This window comes from Lepisosteus oculatus, unplaced genomic scaffold, assembly GCF_040954835.1.
Source record: "Lepisosteus oculatus isolate fLepOcu1 unplaced genomic scaffold, fLepOcu1.hap2 HAP2_SCAFFOLD_78, whole genome shotgun sequence".
Classification (NCBI taxonomy): domain Eukaryota; kingdom Metazoa; phylum Chordata; class Actinopteri; order Semionotiformes; family Lepisosteidae; genus Lepisosteus; species Lepisosteus oculatus.
In genome coordinates this window covers 324858-342734 of record NW_027168341.1, presented here as the reverse complement: position 1 = coordinate 342734, position 17877 = coordinate 324858, and the positions used below count along the sequence as shown (strand labels likewise).

Here is a 17877-nt window from a genome sequence, read left to right as displayed (position 1 = left end):
TTCAATTCTCTATTAGATGATTCTAGAATCTCTACAATAGAGTTGAAAACATCAGTTTTATAGCAGACAATATGACATTATTTATAGTCCAATTAGAAATTTATTACCCTGTTTTTAACATAATAACAAATTAAAACTAAGTTTGGAACACCAGGGAACATAAAAAATGATTTTTAGGAAAACCATGAGGTTCTCTGTGTCCGATGCCTGCAAGGGGAGAAAGCTAGAACCCTTTGATTTTTCCAAATTTGAAAATAAACATCATATAACAACAGCTTTCATTCCTAGGAGTGAAAAACAACCATTTTTGAAGACATATTAGTTTCTAAAACACTACAATAAAGTTAAAAACATCCATTTTATATTACATTATTTTTTGTGAAATAATTAAATTGGCTTATTTCTCTCGCATTAAATTGGCTACAAATGCAAGAATTCAACCAGATATTCTTGTAAAATGTATAATGTTGCATTGCAGTTAGTTAATGTAGTTAGTCCATAGTCAGCAATCTAAACTTTATTGTTAAGCTTTAATGATTGATGTTGTACCAGTAACCTTTAGAAATACTATAGTACTTCACAAATGCTTTGTGTGTTTGGAAACCTTTTGAGTAAAAGCCTTATAAAAATAGGTTTAGTTTTTACAGGACATCACAAAGAAATAGGATGGTATAATTCTTATAATTGCTTAGTGATTGTATTTGGAAGATTATGCACTAAACAGACTTCAGGAATGCCAGCGGATCATTGTGCTATTTGGAATTATTCCAAAAATCAAGTGAGCTCTTTGCTGTAGTATTTTTAGTATTATTTATTTAGTATTAATAAAGAATAGATTTATTAAAGTCGTGCGATGTGCAAGCGGGATATGTAAAATAATTTAAAATAAAGTTTTTTATTATTGTTATAGAGAAACATGATCAGATTTTCCCTGGTTCAGAAAAAAAACGATTAAAATCTGTAATCTTTCCACTTGTATGTCATCAGACATTAACGAGTACAACCCCCCTCTCTGCCGGAGTGCTGGCTGTGACGAATTAAACCAATTTCACAGGTGTTTTCAAAGTAGGAAGTACAGTGTTAACTAGTAGATGGCCTCCTCAATGAAATCGCTTCAACATGCTAATGCGTTGGTGTAACAGTCCGGGCGTGGCAAGCTTCCAATGTCAACTCGACTCGATTGGAAGACAATGAACGTATTTTAGCCCTAAATGAATTAATAGCAAACATGGTTTACATAAAAGACATTTTTCCAAGAAAGTTTATAATAATACAATCTATAGTTGAAATCTGAGCCTTAATATAAAGAAAAAAGCATTTTCAGAGAGCAATCACGCTGTGTTTATGTAGAAAAAGCGATTAGGTTTATGAGCAATCTAATTACCTATTCGCTTAAAACGCTATATAAAATAAAGTTTATTTAAAGATGAATGATAAGTGTCGCAGTTTTAATAATTTTCGTAGTAGGGCTTGGACAGATTCCAAGTGCATTTTTGCAATTTACGTTGCATTGTCCAATGTGATGTTGTAATACAGTTTAGAATACAGTAAGTCTAAACTGTATCAGCTTTATTTATGGGTTGCAATTTAGAAAAAGTCAAAAACCGCACTCAAAATCCAATTTAGAGCTTTCTGGCAAGAGGAGACACCCAAATTATAATGTAACATGCCACTGTTTGTGCATGAACAAAGTTATACTGCAATTTTCCTTAGATACGCGATTAAAAAAAATAATTTTTTTGAATCCCCGGCCAAACACATTCCATAAGAATCAGCGCTTTTATACAGTATATCGCCTTTAAACACGCGTTTACGATTTAAATCAAAACTCGATTCAAATCAATATAAATGTTTATTTTGTAACGCATAGGTGACTATTCATTGTTATTAAAAAGACGTAAATTCGATCATGTTGTGATATTTAGAAATATAAATTTGTTTTGATGCGAGTGAGGTTTTATTTAATCTCTGACCAAGGGAAATGTTTCATTTTTTCAAAAAATGTTTGTTAAAAATTAAAGTCATAGTTCCATGAGATTCAACCACAGACCATGTGACATAGGAGTCAGGAACCTAACCCACAGCACCACCAGCGCAGTCACATGCTGAGGGCTGAAAAAGCACTACAGAAACATTATCGACTATAAAATAATGTAATTAGGCACAGAAGAAGTTTACAGCACAGTACAATAATAAATGCTGACCATGACTTTAGAAGCATAAATTACCTTACACTCAATTTAAACACAAGCTGTCTTTAGCCCTCTAAGCTGGTTCATACAGAAATGTAGAGAACCAGGCTCAGAACACACAGCTTCATTAGCGAATACATATGCAGAACAACTAGAGAAGATGTTTTACAGAGGATGGATTTTTAGAAACATCCCATCAGTGACATCACTGAAGTCAACTCCTAGGTAACTGTCGTGTGGATAGTTTCACAAGAATCAGACAAAGGTTTAAGCATCGCTTATTTTAGATAAAACTGCAAAAAAACAACAACAACCCATAATGTACTTCTTTGCGGCTCTGTTTGCCCAAATCATATATTCACAACGTGAAATTAGAAAATAGTATTACGTAACCAAAAACCGCAATATGGAAACAGAACCTGTGTAATTGTTGACAGATGATGTACTCGTAACATTTTTACAAGACGAACTACAACATTTAAAAAATGACTTGTATGTACTTGATATCTCTAATCAATCCACTGCACTGCATTAAAACAAAACAAAAACTAAAACGCCCTGGGCATACCGTTTCGCGCTTCTTATCAGTTGCTCAAAAGCAATTTGACCGTATGAAATGCATAATATAAACCTAGAAACATATACGTGAGGAGTATTTACGTAGTATCGGTGTCAAGACATACCTCTTAAATACTGTAAATCAAGTTAAAAATATCTCAAGACCGATTCTGGTCATAATGAAACCATGTTTCGTGTATGTTTTCTTTAAAGTACCGAGACCAGCCATATACTGTATGTTTATGTTCCAAAATTAATATCGTTTATGGCCTTCACACGCGTTGCATTACGCTCCTATTCTTTTTATGCTCAGGCACTAAGATTTCCCTTCAGTGGTAAAATTCCATATAAATATTCAATACTTAAACGGGCACAGTTAAGACATTAAATATACATATACATATACATATACATATACAAACTGTATACAGTACAGTTTGCATACGGTAATATGTTTATGTTCCTAAATCAATCTCTTTTATGAGCATGTGAAAGGCATGGTGAATCGATTCTCAAAAATTACTGTACTTTGCATGATTGGAAAAAAATGCGTGATTGCGAAATGCTGTGGTGTTACTTTTACAAAGAAGGTCAGTGAAAAAAATAATGTGGACCAGGGCAATACTTTGAGTTTACAGCTTGTCCAAGGTCATTTATTATTAATACTATTAGTAATATCTTCATTAAAGACTTTGATGGCTACAGCTCAAACATGAGAAGTTGAGCTTTATTAGCTCCACCTTGCGGAAATTCCGGATACTATTATTTTGCTAGCGGTATTTACCGGTAACTCGCGGTATTTACCGGTAACTCGCGGTAGACTGCGTACAGCGTACCGGAAAATAATGCAGTATCGCCCGCACATTTTGAATGGCTGCATCTGTAGCAATCATATTGTAGCAGACACTCATTTGCCTGTTTCACAAATGATCATATTTTCATATCTGTTCTTTTATTTTTAGTTCGTTGGCTCTTCTGTCCATTGTCCTCCTGCCTGGCTCTTGACCTGTGACTGTCTGAACGCACACATTAGACTTTCAGGCGGGGGATTTGTCCTGAGCCTCTGTGGAAGACCCACCCACCCCCATAAATAACTGCTCTAGAAACACATGAATGCAAAACTAAACCACAGCTTAAAGAGGAGCTCCAACTCAGTGCCATACTAATGTAAACGAAGTAATACTAAGACATGTTCTTATGGATTTGTCTTACCTTGAGATATGTAATTGGATTTCAGGATTAACTTCCTCATTCAATGTACTGGTGATTCTTTGCCTGGTCAGTACCTGGGTGGGAGACCTCCAGCGAACAATTAAGCTTGCTGCTGGAAGTGGTGTTAAGAGACTCTTAGGATCTTCCAGAGGTGTCTGTCCAATAGCACTAGTTGCCTTAGAGCTGGCTCAAACATTGCTCAAGAGTCTACCTTTCACAGATGCGCAAAGATGAATGATGGGGGTGCACGCTTCAAGGAGCCTTCCAACTGTAGGGACCGATTAGAGACGATCCGTAGCATGTGTTCATTTCCATATACGCCCCGTGTCTCAACGGTAGGACAGAGTCAAATACTGCCTCGACACGTAACAGCGTTATATTAAACCGCAGGACTTGAGGGCTGTTTTGTTTGAATGTTCAAGGCATTGGTAAGAGCGTAGGTCAAGGGCCATTGGTGCATCTCCTGTAACTGGAGTAAAAATGCTATTCAAAGTGCAGTGACTAAAATCGTCGTCCAGATGTCTCTGTTGTTGATTGCTTTCTGTCTAAGAACGTTCTGTTTTCATGTCCGAACGGGGAGACTTTATCATTCCAACTTGAAGCCACCCTTAAGTCCTCTGAGGTGTGTGTGTGTGTGCTTGCACGTATGGCGTAAAAGGTTTCTTAAACGGAGAGCGAACTTGAAAAAAGTTGCCTCCGCTGCCGCCGCCGCCTCGCACTCCCTGTTCGATTGTAGCAAGAAGGCAGCGGCCGTGGCGCTTGCTGTAGACGTGGCCGAGTGGTTAAGGTGACGGACTTGAAATCCGTTGGGGTCTCCCCGCGCAGGTTCAAATCCTGCCGACTACGGCGTCCTTTGCATTTGGTTGCGTGCGTGCGTGTAAAAGGACCAGCGCCGTTTCGTTTTCGCTGGGACCTTTAACACTCTAAATTGCCTGGACCCACAGCCTGTGAAATCGATTCTTCAGCACCCACGATGGACGCTTTGCCGCTGGACACAGAGAACGATGCTTTTCTGCAACGAGCTTTCCAGCTGAATTTTCTCGGCAGCTCCGGACTGAACCTGTTCTCCATTGCAACATAGCGGAGGCTCGTCACGTCTATAGCAAGGCTGTGTAGGACCGCATACGCCACAGTGACTTGTACACAGACCACATGAAAGGCAAGCAAAATACACTTTTAAAATTCCAAAGACTCACAAGGTCAGAGAAACAGCGATGACCTGAACAGATCTGTTACAGAAGTCTAGGTTGACCTTTTTAGAGCTGTAATTGCATTTTTGTTTAATAGAAGATCAAATCTACTCGCATGTACCAGCACCTTACAGTTTATTGATGTTAATTCTGTTTAAGTAATAAGATTGCTAACGATGTTGGACTTTAGCCGGTGTTTTTTAGAACAAATTGCTTACACTTCTGTAAGGAATACGCAGTACGTGCCTTTGTCAGTCATTGCTCACCATACCTGTAACTTTCTTATCTAACTCACTTCCTCAAATGGTGAAGGTCCACAAACATAAATGAAAAAAAAACCCTTGTTGTAGATGAGGTGCACAAAAAAGCAGCCCCTGATAGTGTATAACACATTTATACTATTGCAGAGACACATGTAACATATATATACTGTATATATGAAACAGAAATAGAAACAGAAACAGGAATCGCTTACTCACCTGGAGAATCTCTGTAGGAATATCTAGCATTTATCAATGGAAATAAAAGCTGCTTTAATACAGTGCATGTTCAAACTCAAACCCTCAGCTGCTGTTCTTGTTTGTTTTGGGACAAATTGCAACTGAGCATCGCATGAGCCGTTACGTACCCTTATCTGTTAGGGAATTTCAAGGGAGGAGTTAGGTCAGAATGGGTAGGCTGCAAAACAACAAGTAAAGATTTATTCCAAGATGAAACGTTGTGGCGGTTTTCTTATCTTTTCAGCATGGACTAAACTTTTACGTGTTCCTTATATGCTATATATGTATATATTAGCACCAATGTCGTTCTTAAAAACTAACATGAAATTGTCAGGGACATTCAGCTATATACAAAGACGAGACAGACAAAGTAATAATTCTGTATTAACGTGGCCTACATATTGACGCAATGATCAAACTGACTGACATGTTCTGATTCAGATCCCCTGCAGTTCATGCCAATTAGAACAATAGCAATGCTGAGTCCTCCCCACCCTACTGAGCACAAATTCAGCTGCTCTCCAGTTCTGTTCTGCATGTTTTTTCATTGCAATTGAGCTCGGAGCTGGAAATGATCTCCATACAGTTCTGTGTTCACCAGCCCGCACTTGCGTGCTAATTTACGGGTTGTGGCAAATGCTTTTCTATAGTTCATATACATGACGGCAACCTGTTACCTAGGAACCTGAGAGGTTTAAAAGCCTCACGAGCCAGGCAGGACTCGAACCTACAATCTTCTGATCCGAAGTCAGACGCGTTATCCATTACGCCACTGGCCCATAGAACATGCGCTTGCACTCCACCACAGAGAGCTCTACACTGCTACTAGTAGTACACTTCCCCATCTAAATTTTCACAGCAAGAAACTTGTGTTTCCTACTATTTTTGTCAGGTTTAAAATATCATCTCCTTAAAACAGAAAAAGTGTTGATGTGTTGTGCTGAAATTCCGATTGATTTTGAATTCAAAGAAAAAAGGTTTTCTTCCAAAACACCATGAAATTGTCACATCTTGCAGACAATAGGTGTATTCCATGTTGAAAAGAGAAGAAAGAAAACCATGGAGCCTTTTACAGGTGTGAGGCTTCTTCAGGTGTGAGAAGACCTCACAGTCGAAACGCTGTGTTTCCGTTCTTCTCTTTTCAGCATGCAATAAACCTAGTACTTGTTCCTTTGCAGCCGAGGCATGCTGACGTAGCTACCCAGCTGAACATCTTGCAGACTCTACAGTACTTCTCTCCTGTAGAAGTAAAGCAGGGCTTGCTGGGTGAGCTTTTGCTCCGGTAAATTAGGTCACGTGTCATGTTAAATCACTTCTTCTAAACACAACATTTGCTGGTGCTAGCTTTCCCCATGAAAAGAGACATTTCCCTTACAGTACATGACATATCGTTTTTATTCTATCAATAAGTATAGAAATTAAACAAAAGAAAAAATGGTGTCGCCAAAGAATGCACAGCTCTGTCGCCTTGGGGAGGTGTCAAGGGCATTGAGCTCCTTGGATATGAAAAGTGCCCGATAAATGCCATTTCTCATCATTTCTCTTGGCGTCAGTTCTGCTATTAAATGGGACGGAGGCAACGGGTTCAGAGAGCAGGTTAAGTGCACACCGAACGCAGATGTGTCCAAGTGTCTGTAAAAGCGCGGTGCTCCGCTGGCGCTGTTCCCTAGTGGCTTAAAGTGCCCGCCTAGTAAGCAGGCGATCCTGGGTCTGAATACCAGCGGTGCCTCTCTCCGTGTCTTGTTGTGCCGAATGTATCATTTCAGACAAACATGTACAGCTTGGTTCAGTTTAATGCAAGAATTCATTTCCTTTCTGGAATAACTTGTTTTTGAAGAAATCCATACAGCTTGTGAAAGATGAAATCCATTTCTTGGTTGTCAGTGGAAAAAGATTGCCGGCTGCAAGAAGCGCAAGTGATTGTTTTCTTTGACCATAAACCTGCAAATGTAGGGAGCACAAGCGGCCGTCAGTCTCTGTGGCGCAATCGGTTAGCGCGTTCGGCTGTTAACCGAAAGGTTGGTGGTTCAAGCCCACCCAGGGACGCATGTCTCCGTTTTTCCAATGTAAACATCATCACCGCTAAAGAAGATGGCGCAGAAGGCTCCACAGTCGAAACGTTGTGCTTCTTTTCTTCTCTTTTCAGCATGGAGTAAACCTTTGCTTGATCCTTTGCAGCCTACGCATGCTGACACAGCTACCTTTCTCTTAACGCACCTCAATCATTATTCACCAAAACCATCAGCAGAATGTGTCGCCTTTGTGGTGATGTCACTCCTCTGCTTCACAAATGTCCTTAGTGACGGACCATTTCATTCTGCCATTTTTCCGGAGCGGTTATTGATTGCTCCATCATTTCCCTCATACTTTCCATCCCAAGATTGAGAAAAAAAAACAGAAACAGGCTGATAGGACGACAATCAAATTGCAAAAACTCATCAAAGCACTCGATAGAGTATTTGAATCCACAAGTAGCTACGAGCAACTTTGTCCTGGCTTGCATGAAAGTCGGAAAATGTCAAAAAGAAAAAGATGGTGGCTTTTTCATATCTGTTCTTTTATTTTTAGTTCGTTGGCTCTTCTGTCCATTGTCCTCCTGCCTGGCTCTTGACCTGTGACTGTCTGAACGCACACATTAGACTTTCAGGCGGGGGATTTGTCCTGAGCCTCTGTGAAAGACCCACCCACCCCCATAAATAACTGCTCTAGAAACACATGAATGCAAAACTAAACCACAGCTTAAAGAGGAGCTCCAAGTCAGTGCCATACTAATGTAAACGAAGTAATACTAAGACATGTTCTTATGGATTTGTCTTACCTTGAGATATGTAATTGGATTTCAGGATTAACTTCCTCATTCAATGTACTGGTGATTCTTTGCCTGGTCAGTACCTGGGTGGGAGACCTCCAGCGAACAATTAAGCTTGCTGCTGGAAGTGGTGTTAAGAGACTCTTAGGATCTTCCAGAGGTGTCTGTCCAATAGCACTAGTTGCCTTAGAGCTGGCTCAAACATTGCTCAAGAGTCTACCTTTCACAGATGCGCAAAGATGAATGATGGGGGTGCACGCTTCAAGGAGCCTTCCAACTGTAGGGACCGATTAGAGACGATCCGTAGCATGTGTTCATTTCCATATACGCCCCGTGTCTCAACGGTAGGACAGAGTCAAATACTGCCTCGACACGTAACAGCGTTATATTAAACCGCAGGACTTGAGGGCTGTTTTGTTTGAATGTTCAAGGCATTGGTAAGAGCGTAGGTCAAGGGCCATTGGTGCATCTCCTGTAACTGGAGTAAAAATGCTATTCAAAGTGCAGTGACTAAAATCGTCGTCCAGATGTCTCTGTTGTTGATTGCTTTCTGTCTAAGAACGTTCTGTTTTCATGTCCGAACGGGGAGACTTTATCATTCCAACTTGAAGCCACCCTTAAGTCCTCTGAGGTGTGTGTGTGTGTGCTTGCACGTATGGCGTAAAAGGTTTCTTAAACGGAGAGCGAACTTGAAAAAAGTTGCCTCCGCTGCCGCCGCCGCCTCGCACTCCCTGTTCGATTGTAGCAAGAAGGCAGCGGCCGCGGCGTTTGCTGTAGTCGTGGCCGAGTGGTTAAGGTGACGGACTTGAAATCCGTTGGGGTCTCCCCGCGCAGGTTCAAATCCTGCCGACTACGGCGTCCTTTGCATTTGGTTGCGTGCGTGCGTGTAAAAGGACCAGCGCCGTTTCGTTTTCGCTGGGACCTTTAACACTCTAAATCGCCTGGACCCACAGCCTGTGAAATCGATTCTTCAGCACCCACGATGGACGCTTTGCCGCTGGACACAGAGAACGATGCTTTTCTGCAACGAGCTTTCCAGCTGAATTTTCTCGGCAGCTCCGTACTGAACCTGTTCTCCATTGCAACATAGCGGAGGCTCGTCACGTCTATAGCAAGGCTGTGTAGGACCGCATACGCCACAGTGACTTGTACACAGACCACATGAAAGGCAAGCAAAATACACTTTTAAAATTCCAAAGACTCACAAGGTCAGAGAAACAGCGATGACCTGAACAGATCTGTTACAGAAGTCTAGGTTGACCTTTTTAGAGCTGTAATTGCATTTTTGTTTAATAGAAGATCAAATCTACTCGCATGTACCAGCACCTTACAGTTTATTGATGTTAATTCTGTTTAAGTAATAAGATTGCTAACGATGTTGGACTTTAGCCGGTGTTTTTTAGAACAAATTGCTTACACTTCTGTAAGGAATACGCAGTACGTGCCTTTGTCAGTCATTGCTCACCATACCTGTAACTTTCTTATCTAACTCACTTCCTCAAATGGTGAAGGTCCACAAACATAAATGAAAAAAAAACCCTTGTTGTAGATGAGGTGCACAAAAAAGCAGCCCCTGATAGTGTATAACACATTTATACTATTGCAGAGACACATGTAACATATATATACTGTATATATGAAACAGAAATAGAAACAGAAACAGGAATCGCTTACTCACCTGGAGAATCTCTGTAGGAATATCTAGCATTTATCAATGGAAATAAAAGCTGCTTTAATACAGTGCATGTTCAAACTCAAACCCTCAGCTGCTGTTCTTGTTTGTTTTGGGACAAATTGCAACTGAGCATCGCATGAGCCGTTACGTACCCTTATCTGTTAGGGAATTTCAAGGGAGGAGTTAGGTCAGAATGGGTAGGCTGCAAAACAACAAGTAAAGATTTATTCCAAGATGAAACGTTGTGGCGGTTTTCTTATCTTTTCAGCATGGACTAAACTTTTACGTGTTCCTTATATGCTATATATGTATATATTAGCACCAATGTCGTTCTTAAAAACTAACATGAAATTGTCAGGGACATTCAGCTATATACAAAGACGAGACAGACAAAGTAATAATTCTGTATTAACGTGGCCTACATATTGACGCAATGATCAAACTGACTGACATGTTCTGATTCAGATCCCCTGCAGTTCATGCCAATTAGAACAATAGCAATGCTGAGTCCTCCCCACCCTACTGAGCACAAATTCAGCTGCTCTCCAGTTCTGTTCTGCATGTTTTTTCATTGCAATTGAGCTCGGAGCTGGAGATGATCTCCATACAGTTCTGTGTTCACCAGCCCGCACTTGCGTGCTAATTTACGGGTTGTGGCAAATGCTTTTCTATAGTTCATATACATGACGGCAACCTGTTACCTAGGAACCTGAGAGGTTTAAAAGCCTCACGAGCCAGGCAGGACTCGAACCTACAATCTTCTGATCCGAAGTCAGACGCGTTATCCATTACGCCACTGGCCCATAGAACATGCGCTTGCACTCCACCACAGAGAGCTCTACACTGCTACTAGTAGTACACTTCCCCATCTAAATTTTCACAGCAAGAAACTTGTGTTTCCTACTATTTTTGTCAGGTTTAAAATATCATCTCCTTAAAACAGAAAAAGTGTTGATGTGTTGTGCTGAAATTCCGATTGATTTTGAATTCAAAGAAAAAAGGTTTTCTTCCAAAACACCATGAAATTGTCACATCTTGCAGACAATAGGTGTATTCCATGTTGAAAAGAGAAGAAAGAAAACCATGGAGCCTTTTACAGGTGTGAGGCTTCTTCAGGTGTGAGAAGACCTCACAGTCGAAACGCTGTGTTTCCGTTCTTCTCTTTTCAGCATGCAATAAACCTAGTACTTGTTCCTTTGCAGCCGAGGCATGCTGACGTAGCTACCCAGCTGAACATCTTGCAGACTCTACAGTACTTCTCTCCTGTAGAAGTAAAGCAGGGCTTGCTGGGTGAGCTTTTGCTCCGGTAAATTAGGTCACGTGTCATGTTAAATCACTTCTTCTAAACACAACATTTGCTGGTGCTAGCTTTCCCCATGAAAAGAGACATTTCCCTTACAGTACATGACATATCGTTTTTATTCTATCAATAAGTATAGAAATTAAACAAAAGAAAAAATGGTGTCGCCAAAGAATGCACAGCTCTGTCGCCTTGGGGAGGTGTCAAGGGCATTGAGCTCCTTGGATATGAAAAGTGCCCGATAAATGCCATTTCTCATCATTTCTCTTGGCGTCAGTTCTGCTATTAAATGGGACGGAGGCAACGGGTTCAGAGAGCAGGTTAAGTGCACACCGAACGCAGATGTGTCCAAGTGTCTGTAAAAGCGCGGTGCTCCGCTGGCGCTGTTCCCTAGTGGCTTAAAGTGCCCGCCTAGTAAGCAGGCGATCCTGGGTCTGAATACCAGCGGTGCCTCTCTCCGTGTCTTGTTGTGCCGAATGTATCATTTCAGACAAACATGTACAGCTTGGTTCAGTTTAATGCAAGAATTCATTTCCTTTCTGGAATAACTTGTTTTTGAAGAAATCCATACAGCTTGTGAAAGATGAAATCCATTTCTTGGTTGTCAGTGGAAAAAGATTGCCGGCTGCAAGAAGCGCAAGTGATTGTTTTCTTTGACCATAAACCTGCAAATGTAGGGAGCACAAGCGGCCGTCAGTCTCTGTGGCGCAATCGGTTAGCGCGTTCGGCTGTTAACCGAAAGGTTGGTGGTTCAAGCCCACCCAGGGACGCATGTCTCCGTTTTTCCAATGTAAACATCATCACCGCTAAAGAAGATGGCGCAGAAGGCTCCACAGTCGAAACGTTGTGCTTCTTTTCTTCTCTTTTCAGCATGGAGTAAACCTTTGCTTGATCCTTTGCAGCCTACGCATGCTGACACAGCTACCTTTCTCTTAACGCACCTCAATCATTATTCACCAAAACCATCAGCAGAATGTGTCGCCTTTGTGGTGATGTCACTCCTCTGCTTCACAAATGTCCTTAGTGACGGACCATTTCATTCTGCCATTTTTCCGGAGCGGTTATTGATTGCTCCATCATTTCCCTCATACTTTCCATCCCAAGATTGAGAAAAAAAAACAGAAACAGGCTGATAGGACGACAATCAAATTGCAAAAACTCATCAAAGCACTCGATAGAGTATTTGAATCCACAAGTAGCTACGAGCAACTTTGTCCTGGCTTGCATGAAAGTCGGAAAATGTCAAAAAGAAAAAGATGGTGGCTTTTTCATATCTGTTCTTTTATTTTTAGTTCGTTGGCTCTTCTGTCCATTGTCCTCCTGCCTGGCTCTTGACCTGTGACTGTCTGAACGCACACATTAGACTTTCAGGCGGGGGATTTGTCCTGAGCCTCTGTGAAAGACCCACCCACCCCCATGAATAACTGCTCTAGAAACACATGAATGCAAAACTAAACCACAGCTTAAAGAGGAGCTCCAAGTCAGTGCCATACTAATGTAAACGAAGTAATACTAAGACATGTTCTTATGGATTTGTCTTACCTTGAGATATGTAATTGGATTTCAGGATTAACTTCCTCATTCAATGTACTGGTGATTCTTTGCCTGGTCAGTACCTGGGTGGGAGACCTCCAGCGAACAATTAAGCTTGCTGCTGGAAGTGGTGTTAAGAGACTCTTAGGATCTTCCAGAGGTGTCTGTCCAATAGCACTAGTTGCCTTAGAGCTGGCTCAAACATTGCTCAAGAGTCTACCTTTCACAGATGCGCAAAGATGAATGATGGGGGTGCACGCTTCAAGGAGCCTTCCAACTGTAGGGACCGATTAGAGACGATCCGTAGCATGTGTTCATTTCCATATACGCCCCGTGTCTCAACGGTAGGACAGAGTCAAATACTGCCTCGACACGTAACAGCGTTATATTAAACCGCAGGACTTGAGGGCTGTTTTGTTTGAATGTTCAAGGCATTGGTAAGAGCGTAGGTCAAGGGCCATTGGTGCATCTCCTGTAACTGGAGTAAAAATGCTATTCAAAGTGCAGTGACTAAAATCGTCGTCCAGATGTCTCTGTTGTTGATTGCTTTCTGTCTAAGAACGTTCTGTTTTCATGTCCGAACGGGGAGACTTTATCATTCCAACTTGAAGCCACCCTTAAGTCCTCTGAGGTGTGTGTGTGTGTGCTTGCACGTATGGCGTAAAAGGTTTCTTAAACGGAGAGCGAACTTGAAAAAAGTTGCCTCCGCTGCCGCCGCCGCCTCGCACTCCCTGTTCGATTGTAGCAAGAAGGCAGCGGCCGCGGCGTTTGCTGTAGTCGTGGCCGAGTGGTTAAGGTGACGGACTTGAAATCCGTTGGGGTCTCCCCGCGCAGGTTCAAATCCTGCCGACTACGGCGTCCTTTGCATTTGGTTGCGTGCGTGCGTGTAAAAGGACCAGCGCCGTTTCGTTTTCGCTGGGACCTTTAACACTCTAAATCGCCTGGACCCACAGCCTGTGAAATCGATTCTTCAGCACCCACGATGGACGCTTTGCCGCTGGACACAGAGAACGATGCTTTTCTGCAACGAGCTTTCCAGCTGAATTTTCTCGGCAGCTCCGTACTGAACCTGTTCTCCATTGCAACATAGCGGAGGCTCGTCACGTCTATAGCAAGGCTGTGTAGGACCGCATACGCCACAGTGACTTGTACACAGACCACATGAAAGGCAAGCAAAATACACTTTTAAAATTCCAAAGACTCACAAGGTCAGAGAAACAGCGATGACCTGAACAGATCTGTTACAGAAGTCTAGGTTGACCTTTTTAGAGCTGTAATTGCATTTTTGTTTAATAGAAGATCAAATCTACTCGCATGTACCAGCACCTTACAGTTTATTGATGTTAATTCTGTTTAAGTAATAAGATTGCTAACGATGTTGGACTTTAGCCGGTGTTTTTTAGAACAAATTGCTTACACTTCTGTAAGGAATACGCAGTACGTGCCTTTGTCAGTCATTGCTCACCATACCTGTAACTTTCTTATCTAACTCACTTCCTCAAATGGTGAAGGTCCACAAACATAAATGAAAAAAAAACCCTTGTTGTAGATGAGGTGCACAAAAAAGCAGCCCCTGATAGTGTATAACACATTTATACTATTGCAGAGACACATGTAACATATATATACTGTATATATGAAACAGAAATAGAAACAGAAACAGGAATCGCTTACTCACCTGGAGAATCTCTGTAGGAATATCTAGCATTTATCAATGGAAATAAAAGCTGCTTTAATACAGTGCATGTTCAAACTCAAACCCTCAGCTGCTGTTCTTGTTTGTTTTGGGACAAATTGCAACTGAGCATCGCATGAGCCGTTACGTACCCTTATCTGTTAGGGAATTTCAAGGGAGGAGTTAGGTCAGAATGGGTAGGCTGCAAAACAACAAGTAAAGATTTATTCCAAGATGAAACGTTGTGGCGGTTTTCTTATCTTTTCAGCATGGACTAAACTTTTACGTGTTCCTTATATGCTATATATGTATATATTAGCACCAATGTCGTTCTTAAAAACTAACATGAAATTGTCAGGGACATTCAGCTATATACAAAGACGAGACAGACAAAGTAATAATTCTGTATTAACGTGGCCTACATATTGACGCAATGATCAAACTGACTGACATGTTCTGATTCAGATCCCCTGCAGTTCATGCCAATTAGAACAATAGCAATGCTGAGTCCTCCCCACCCTACTGAGCACAAATTCAGCTGCTCTCCAGTTCTGTTCTGCATGTTTTTTCATTGCAATTGAGCTCGGAGCTGGAGATGATCTCCATACAGTTCTGTGTTCACCAGCCCGCACTTGCGTGCTAATTTACGGGTTGTGGCAAATGCTTTTCTATAGTTCATATACATGACGGCAACCTGTTACCTAGGAACCTGAGAGGTTTAAAAGCCTCACGAGCCAGGCAGGACTCGAACCTACAATCTTCTGATCCGAAGTCAGACGCGTTATCCATTACGCCACTGGCCCATAGAACATGCGCTTGCACTCCACCACAGAGAGCTCTACACTGCTACTAGTAGTACACTTCCCCATCTAAATTTTCACAGCAAGAAACTTGTGTTTCCTACTATTTTTGTCAGGTTTAAAATATCATCTCCTTAAAACAGAAAAAGTGTTGATGTGTTGTGCTGAAATTCCGATTGATTTTGAATTCAAAGAAAAAAGGTTTTCTTCCAAAACACCATGAAATTGTCACATCTTGCAGACAATAGGTGTATTCCATGTTGAAAAGAGAAGAAAGAAAACCATGGAGCCTTTTACAGGTGTGAGGCTTCTTCAGGTGTGAGAAGACCTCACAGTCGAAACGCTGTGTTTCCGTTCTTCTCTTTTCAGCATGCAATAAACCTAGTACTTGTTCCTTTGCAGCCGAGGCATGCTGACGTAGCTACCCAGCTGAACATCTTGCAGACTCTACAGTACTTCTCTCCTGTAGAAGTAAAGCAGGGCTTGCTGGGTGAGCTTTTGCTCCGGTAAATTAGGTCACGTGTCATGTTAAATCACTTCTTCTAAACACAACATTTGCTGGTGCTAGCTTTCCCCATGAAAAGAGACATTTCCCTTACAGTACATGACATATCGTTTTTATTCTATCAATAAGTATAGAAATTAAACAAAAGAAAAAATGGTGTCGCCAAAGAATGCACAGCTCTGTCGCCTTGGGGAGGTGTCAAGGGCATTGAGCTCCTTGGATATGAAAAGTGCCCGATAAATGCCATTTCTCATCATTTCTCTTGGCGTCAGTTCTGCTATTAAATGGGACGGAGGCAACGGGTTCAGAGAGCAGGTTAAGTGCACACCGAACGCAGATGTGTCCAAGTGTCTGTAAAAGCGCGGTGCTCCGCTGGCGCTGTTCCCTAGTGGCTTAAAGTGCCCGCCTAGTAAGCAGGCGATCCTGGGTCTGAATACCAGCGGTGCCTCTCTCCGTGTCTTGTTGTGCCGAATGTATCATTTCAGACAAACATGTACAGCTTGGTTCAGTTTAATGCAAGAATTCATTTCCTTTCTGGAATAACTTGTTTTTGAAGAAATCCATACAGCTTGTGAAAGATGAAATCCATTTCTTGGTTGTCAGTGGAAAAAGATTGCCGGCTGCAAGAAGCGCAAGTGATTGTTTTCTTTGACCATAAACCTGCAAATGTAGGGAGCACAAGCGGCCGTCAGTCTCTGTGGCGCAATCGGTAGCGCGTTCGGCTGTTAACCGAAAGGTTGGTGGTTCAAGCCCACCCAGGGACGCATGTCTCAGTTTTTCCAATGTAAACATCATCACCGCTAAAGAAGATGGCGCAGAAGGCTCCACAGTCGAAACGTTGTGCTTCTTTTCTTCTCTTTTCAGCATGGAGTAAACCTTTGCTTGATCCTTTGCAGCCTACGCATGCTGACACAGCTACCTTTCTCTTAACGCACCTCAATCATTATTCACCAAAACCATCAGCAGAATGTGTCGCCTTTGTGGTGATGTCACTCCTCTGCTTCACAAATGTCCTTAGTGACGGACCATTTCATTCTGCCATTTTTCCGGAGCGGTTATTGATTGCTCCATCATTTCCCTCATACTTTCCATCCCAAGATTGAAAAAAAAAAACAGAAACAGGCTGATAGGACGACAATCAAATTGCAAAAACTCATCAAAGCACTCGATAGAGTATTTGAATCCACAAGTAGCTACGAGCAACTTTGTCCTGGCTTGCATGAAAGTCGGAAAATGTCAAAAAGAAAAAGATGGTGGCTTTTTCATATCTGTTCTTTTATTTTTAGTTCGTTGGCTCTTCTGTCCATTGTCCTCCTGCCTGGCTCTTGACCTGTGACTGTCTGAATGCACACATTAGACTTTCAGGCGGGGGATTTGTCCTGAGCCTCTGTGGAAACCCACCCACCCCCATAAATAACTGCTCTAGAAACACATGAATGCAAAACTAAACCACAGCTTAAAGAGGAGCTCCAACTCAGTGCCATACTAATGTAAACGAAGTAATACTAAGACATGTTCTTATGGATTTGTCTTACCTTGAGATATGTAATTGGATTTCAGGATTAACTTCCTCATTCAATGTACTGGTGATTCTTTGCCTGGTCAGTACCTGGGTGGGAGACCTCCAGCGAACAATTAAGCTTGCTGCTGGAAGTGGTGTTAAGAGACTCTTAGGATCTTCCAGAGGTGTCTGTCCAATAGCACTAGTTGCCTTAGAGCTGGCTCAAACATTGCTCAAGAGTCTACCTTTCACAGATGCGCAAAGATGAATGATGGGGGTGCACGCTTCAAGGAGCCTTCCAACTGTAGGGACTGATTAGAGACGATCCGTAGCATGTGTTCATTTCCATATACGCCCCGTGTCTCAACGGTAGGACAGAGTCAAATACTGCCTCGACACGTAACAGCGTTATATTAAACCGCAGGAC

The 17877-nt window shown here is 41.8% G+C and overlaps 9 non-coding genes across 9 annotated transcripts; 6 read left to right on the top strand and 3 right to left on the bottom strand.

Annotated features, from left to right (window-relative positions):
* The first annotated feature begins 4726 nt into the window (after positions 1-4726).
* trnas-uga (transfer RNA serine (anticodon UGA)) lies at positions 4727-4808 on the top strand. Its single transcript has one exon. It is a non-coding gene; the product is annotated as a tRNA-Ser (tRNA).
* A 1550-nt stretch (positions 4809-6358) lies between these two features.
* Positions 6359-6431, bottom strand: trnar-ucg (transfer RNA arginine (anticodon UCG)). Its single transcript has one exon. It is a non-coding gene; the product is annotated as a tRNA-Arg (tRNA).
* A 1193-nt stretch (positions 6432-7624) lies between these two features.
* On the top strand, positions 7625-7698 carry trnan-guu (transfer RNA asparagine (anticodon GUU)). Its single transcript has one exon. It is a non-coding gene; the product is annotated as a tRNA-Asn (tRNA).
* Positions 7699-9234: 1536 nt separating this feature from the next.
* trnas-uga (transfer RNA serine (anticodon UGA)) lies at positions 9235-9316 on the top strand. The gene has a single exon. It is a non-coding gene; the product is annotated as a tRNA-Ser (tRNA).
* A 1550-nt stretch (positions 9317-10866) lies between these two features.
* trnar-ucg (transfer RNA arginine (anticodon UCG)) lies at positions 10867-10939 on the bottom strand. The gene has a single exon. It is a non-coding gene; the product is annotated as a tRNA-Arg (tRNA).
* A 1193-nt stretch (positions 10940-12132) lies between these two features.
* trnan-guu (transfer RNA asparagine (anticodon GUU)) lies at positions 12133-12206 on the top strand. Its single transcript has one exon. It is a non-coding gene; the product is annotated as a tRNA-Asn (tRNA).
* A 1536-nt stretch (positions 12207-13742) lies between these two features.
* On the top strand, positions 13743-13824 carry trnas-uga (transfer RNA serine (anticodon UGA)). Its single transcript has one exon. It is a non-coding gene; the product is annotated as a tRNA-Ser (tRNA).
* Positions 13825-15374: 1550 nt separating this feature from the next.
* On the bottom strand, positions 15375-15447 carry trnar-ucg (transfer RNA arginine (anticodon UCG)). Its single transcript has one exon. It is a non-coding gene; the product is annotated as a tRNA-Arg (tRNA).
* A 1193-nt stretch (positions 15448-16640) lies between these two features.
* Positions 16641-16713, top strand: trnan-guu (transfer RNA asparagine (anticodon GUU)). Its single transcript has one exon. It is a non-coding gene; the product is annotated as a tRNA-Asn (tRNA).
* The last annotated feature ends 1164 nt before the right edge of the window (positions 16714-17877 follow it).